We start from the raw sequence: 6823 nt of genomic DNA, 5'->3' as shown, positions 1-6823 counted from the left end.
GGGCATCAAGGTAAGCTCACTACACCCCATAGGTAGGGAGGGTGCATTGGCTATGTGAGAGGTAGCCATGGCTGCTCGGCTTGAAATGCTTGACCAATAAGCGGTCCATAGGTCTCGGGGGTTGAGCTCAAAGCTCCCTTCATTTTGGTTCCATTGCTAGGACCGATAGAATCAAGTCTTGAGCGTCGCCCGCTTCGAATCGAGCATTGAAGTAGGTTTTCCCTGAACTGGTGCTTGAGGTAGATAGGTAGGAAGCGAGGGAGCTTAAAGAGGTATTCGATCTCCTTAGCAAGTAGGTTTTTAGTTTTCTAGATTTGGAAAAGCAGGTTGGAGTAGTGTAGGTGTTTTCTTTTTTATTTTTGTTGCATTAGGATAGGATTAGGACCAAGGAAACAAGGAAAACAGAAGGGTTTTTGCTGCTGAAAACAGGTCAAAAATAGGGAGAAAGGGGCATAAAATCTAAATCTTGAGTAGATGGGTATAAGAGGGGCAACCATAAGATTGAAGGAGACTTGAGTAGGGCAATAAGAGGCTCAAAAGGTCAGGGGAAGCCTCATTTTGCAGTCAGACATTGAGAGAGAGAGCTTGAGAGAGAGACTGTGAGTGCAGGTACAGAAGGGATTCGATCTAGTTATTTTACTGTCACCCTACCATTCCAGGTATTCCTTGACCTTCTCTGTATTGTACTTGTTTGATCTGGAAAGTTGGAGCTTGTACTAAGATCCCTACGCATAGCATTCATCATTCACACCCTCACAACTGTGCCACGAAAAAAGTAGACGGACCAGGCTGCAAGTGTCTGAGTCCTAGAATCGGATACTCGGATTGTCCGACTCTACCAGTTGGACCACCTGGTCCGATCGGACCAACTACGTGATCAAACCGTCTAACTCTACCAGTCGGACCCTGTCATGTGGCAGTAGGACCCATTTTTAGACTCGGATCCACCTGTTCGATCGGACCAACGTCGACCACTCCACTCGGACCAAGACTAGGATTAGACCACCCAATCGTCTGATCAGACAATCCGACTTAGATAGTCGGATCGCCCAAAATTGGACAGTCTGATTCTGGTAATCAGACCTACTAGGCCGAATTTGGATTTTTTCATATATTTGACCTATAGATCTCGAAATTGACACAGTGGCCATATAGAGCCAAAAGAACATCATAGATCTATCACTAGTCTAAAATCTAGAGTAAGTAGTTCAAAACTTGAATACGAACAGTCTTTCAAATTGCACATGGTGTTTACTGTAATGACCTTGCAGGCCGGGGGGGTCTGCCCCCCCTGGACCCCCGCAGAGGAGCCTCTGCCCCCTCCGCACCTCCCCCAAGTAGGTAGGAGAGAAAATGCGCACTGTGACAAGACCTCCAAATTAGATCTTAGTGTAGTAATGGCCCTTCACAAGCATAGACTCTCACTTGCAAAACAACACTTGAAAGCCCATACTCGAACAAGGACAAATAGAGACCCTAGAACCTTAATGGGCCAATCTAGCCAACAAGGGCAAAAAGGCCACACCACAAAAACATGTAGAGGTTGCATTCGAATTGCATCTAGTCAAAGCGGAATGGAACAACATCAAGCTACAACCAAGAGGATGACTAGAAATGACAGTCCTAACGATAGATGCACCTTGAGTGGCACTGCACAAACGACCCAATTCATTAGTGAAGAATCCACATCTAGTTGTGCAGTTGGGGACACAAAGGCATGTATCAGAAGGCTTAAATTACAAGCCAAGACCCGGAAGATGAAGACATAGTACCACCTGCTTATCTTAGGGTCAAACTCACCGCAAAAAGGGAGCACTGTGTCGACGCTCTCATCGACGAAGGAGCTGCTTTTAATATCTTGACCTATGAAGCATGGACCCTACTAGGCCAACCAGAGCTCACACAGACTAATGCAACTCTTAGTCCTTACGGGGGACACTCCCAAGAACTTATGGGGAAGTGCAAAATCCTTGTAACCATTGAAACGGAAAGCTTGACTATCCTATCTCATGTTCCTCCAAATAGTGCTAATGGTGGAAAAGAAACCCTCCTAGGACGACCCTTCAAAAAGATGACGAAGTGTGAGGCTAATTATGTAGCACAAAAGATACACTTAACGCTACCATGGGTGAGGGTAATCACAACCTTTAGCAAAGGTGGCCTCATCAAACCACTCGAGGGAAGGATAAGGAACATTCTGACATACCCGGCAAGTCTAGTGATGAGAGCAAGGACTTATTGAAAGAGTTGATAGAATCGTAGGTTGAACAGAGAGAACCAGTGAGCAAGGCCAGGCTTGAAACAAGAAGGTCAAGAGGCAATGCCAAGGACAGGATTTGGACTTACAAATATCGTAGAAGACCACAAGAAAAGCCCATGCCTTATAAACGAAGGCATCGATGGAGAGCCAGCACAATGCCGAGATGGATATCCAAAGCATTGCTATGTGCTCAAGGGTATTACGTAGGTAACTGATGGATTTGGGTGCCAAAACCCCCTGCTAAACTACTCTAACTGTTGACGGCCAAGATGTATCAAGAGCACAGAAGCGCAGAGAAGGAAGTCTAAACAAGAAAACAAGTCTCTAGTCAAAAACATTGGAGTGGCCGAGCCCCTCATGATTGAAATCAAGAAACCAAATGGGACTATTCGAAAGGTAGATCCTCAACCTAGCATGCTTAACAAGTGGACATCAGATGTAACTGTCGAGTGTGCACAAAGACCATTAGTGCCCAAGGAGCCTTTGACTTTCCAAGAGGATAATGAGCATCACAGGCACAATGCTGCTCATGATAAGGCCAATTTCTCAAGGATAAGGCCAGTGTCAAAGCCACTTAGGATTCCCAAGTCTCCTACATCCTCTTTCCCTACATGGACACAGAAAGCACAATAATAGTTGTCAAGTGCAGCTGCTCAATCCCAATCTCTATCTAAGCTTCCAAATGTCTAAGAGGTAGGACATGACACCACCCGTAGCTCTCAGCCCAAGGATATGCATGTGCAATCTAATCTGACTAGAATAACTAAGGCTCAATCTGTACAAGTGAATGCTCAAAGGAAAACAAAATACACAACCACTTTCGATCTGCCCGAGGACCTGACACCGCAATCTACTAATAGTAGCCATTCTACTGAACTAGCCATTACTACTTCCAATTTGGAATCACACGAGTCACAACCTTTGGCTGTGATGATGCCCCTTGCGGAATGTGTCCTTAGCCATTCACTGGTGGAAGAGGTGTTGCAGCCAACATCCTTGATATCTCTAGCATTGCTGAAGCACCTAAAGCCTAGACTTGAGGAGAAACCTCTCGAAGATGGGGCCAAGGAGAGGGCACATCTAACCAATCAACCTAGCAAGGATATTCAGCAAGCCACATCCATGCCCCATAAGGACACACTAAAGAAAGAGAATGTTGAGGCCCAACCAAACACATCAACGGTTGACCTGGTTCAAGGTCCTAGAAAACAAAAATAGTTGCTAGTGGCTGTAGACACTAAGAAGATTGAGAGCAAGAGCACTGATGAGATGAGGAATAAAGCATCGAGTCCATCTACCAATGAGTCTATTGCCATCTCTCCTAACAACGGTGAAACATCAGACACATCCGTGTGCTCTGAAAAATCAAAGCAACCATTACCATCAACGGTTGCTTGCAACACTCAATCCACCAACAATAGAACTTGCATTGACCAATCAGGAGTGGATACAACACTGTCACAATAGGGTGACAGGATTATACTGGTCACATCCAAGGAGAACCATGATACAATAGCAGCAAGGCCTCAGGAGAAACATGGAAACCCTGAGAGCATAAACAATTCTAGCATTGACAATCTTGCTCATCTAGGCCTGAGCCGCTAGCTATGCTAAAGCCTAGGGAAGCTCCTACAACCTTGCATAAGATAGCAATTGAGCAAGCCCTCATTGAAAATAGAAGTGTCGTAGAATGCTTAACTGAGTTGGATGCTTAGCTCAAAGTGTTCGCATGTGTCTACATCCTTGCAGACATGGGTGCATTCCCTAGGGAGTAGCTTAAAGAATACTTGCCATTTCCCCTATCCTGGGAAGAGCAAGAACATCTTGATGAGCACTATGGCAAGCTCCTGCATGAACGCATGCGGCTCATTTCTGATGAGGAAGGCGACGAACTACGCTTAACTGTGACATTCAATGATGTGCTCTACCAACCAAATCCCTTAAAGATAGAGCAACTAAAACAACAATCAGAGGGTCGAAGTCAATTTGAAAAGTGTTGGTTTGAAAATCACATTACAATGGCCTAATTGGGAGCCCAGATCATGATAGTCTTAGAGGAGCATTTGGCCAAATGGCGGTCTCAAATAGATCCAACCTATGTGGTGCCAACTTCCTTTCGAGTGTGTTGACTGCCATTCGGGGTATGGAGTTAACCAAAACTAGCTAAGAGAATTCTCTAATTGATAAGGTTCTCATTGAGGAGGAGCTACATGTTGTGAGTAGGCTTGGACAAGGTACCATGCTACTCGATGTTGCAAAATATCTATTGTTATTGAGTAAGCTACCACGAGTACTGGATGCGTGTGCCACACTCCAGTAAAATCTTGAGTTCTACAATTGGTTTTTATCCTCACGAAGTGACATGGATTCGTAAATATGTACATAAATAAACAATGAGTTTTGTGACCCTGTATAGATAATATCAACACACACAAGCAACGATAATCGAGCGCAGGGAGAAGAGTTTGGGTTTGACAGGTTGAGTTCCTCAGATCCTCCTCTCACCACACATATAGAAGTTGTGTGACCATTCCCACCTCCAGGTGGAGGGCATGCAACCCTCAGTACCGCCATAGGAAGCCCTGACCAACACTTCTGAGGACGTAGACGGGGCACAATCCCCTTTTATATGCCTTTCCCCCTTTTTTTGGTCTATCCTTCTGAGGATGAGCCCTACTCCACTCCATGACAACTAGTCTACGCAACTTAGCATAAGCCAAGATCTACTAATGGCTGGAATATGCCTTGCAGTCAAAGCATGACAAATATCATCATGGGGGCCATCCCTCTACAACAAACAATGCATGCCTCACCTCACCCCTCCTCGTCATATGTGCTTGATAATCCACTCTTTAACCCCTTTCATGCAAATAATTCTATCCTGCCTCAAAGCCTAACCTTGGTTCACATTTTGCGGATTCCCCCATAGTAGTTGTCATGGAGCACACAATGCAGCTGGCCTGCAAGGAAGCTCTCCGCCGTCGGAGGGAGCATAAGGCATTAGTGCCCCCACCAGAACGCTACGCGCCTACTCTAAAGAGGTATGTGCCAAAAAAAGGCCCCAAGAGACACTGCTCAGGACGCAAGCCAAAAAATCCCCAAGCCAAAAGGACAAAGGCTTAAGGGAGCACCTGGGGTGTTGCAACACCGGCCGTGCAGGCCCCCACCAGAGGCTCGGGCACTAGGTGCTCAAAAGAGGAGAAGGCAGCTAGAGACAAGCGGGAATTTGATGAAATTTTTAAAAGCATTCTTGAAACAGCTGCGGCCAAGGACTACACTGTTCAGGTCCCACCCAATATCTTCCCCGCCCAGCCTAACAAGAGCCCACCATCGGCACAGCCCCAGTTGTCTGATCATCCAAATTCACCATGTCTCATACAAATAGAATAGGCCCTATGTGTATAAGCTGCTTGCCAAATGCCATTTTTTCATGAATTTTTGTCCTTAAGTGGTTAAAGGGGCAGGCTCCCCAACTGTATAAACCTCCCTTACCTACTACTAATATATGTCACGTCTTTAACAAGCGACGATGATATGCATTGCGGTTAGCACCATAGGATTTTGATAAAGTAATATCTTTTTGTGTTGCATCTGTCATTATAATTTATGCATGTGACTTGCATATACTCTCACAAAGTGTCAAGTGAATGCAGGACGACACATGTCCTTGTACGAGAGTGTTCAGCACCCAAGTCACCGCAAGACCAACAATCTCACAAGGAGCCATGAAGAAGCCTCATTGCCAAAAGCAAAAATCATCCTTGCCGATTGCCCACATCGCATGGCCTAAAGCATGATCAGTGCCACTCTCTCTTTCTGGGTCAAACTCTACACCTGGCACTCACGGCAGCTGTTACCTCAATTGTACCAACATCACACGTGACAAAGAGGTTTTGCAAAATCTCTAGTGTATCTCCCCATCTCAACAATTGTTCCTCTAGCAACAAGGCTAGGACACAATCATCGCTGCAATATCCATTTTCACAGCCTTTGAATCTCGACATTTCCCAATCCAATTGAAAGGATGATATCCTCAATGTATTGCAATGGTTATACTCATGTTATTCTCTATTTAAAATTTCAAAAAAAAGGAAAAGAGAGAGAGAGAAAGAGCACTCACAATGTTGAGATATCGAGCTTCACTCGTGATATGCCAGGGTGACCGTTGTGCATTCATGTCACCAACTTGTCAGTTGCAGATGCGGTTGGTACACCGCCCATGAATAATAGCTAGATGACAGCTATCCTTATCTACTCTAGTTCGTGGCTCAGTTAGTATGCCACTTTAGTTAGTTGAGTTTGGTTTGAGACCCATATATAGGGTTCTCCTATTTCTATGTACTAGAGTTCTTTTTGGCTTACACAACTAAGAAGAGGAAAACTGTTTTCAGCCTCCACTTGTGTGTGTATTCCCCCATTGTGTAAGCAAGAAAGCTACAAGTGAGACTCCTTCCTTCTCTCCCACAATCTTGACATGGTATTAGAGCCTTGTTCGTCGTAAGGAGCTCAAGAAAGCAAGCCAAGTTCGCGGTGTTCTGGTAAGAGGACTAATGTTGCTTTCAT

This window comes from Lygodium microphyllum, chromosome 30, assembly GCF_053477565.2.
Source record: "Lygodium microphyllum isolate KBCC chromosome 30, Lygodium_microphyllum_v1.1.10, whole genome shotgun sequence".
NCBI classification, from domain to species: Eukaryota; Viridiplantae; Streptophyta; class Polypodiopsida; order Schizaeales; family Lygodiaceae; genus Lygodium; species Lygodium microphyllum.
The sequence above is the reverse complement of the archived record's forward strand: the minus strand, read 5'-3'. Positions refer to the sequence as shown.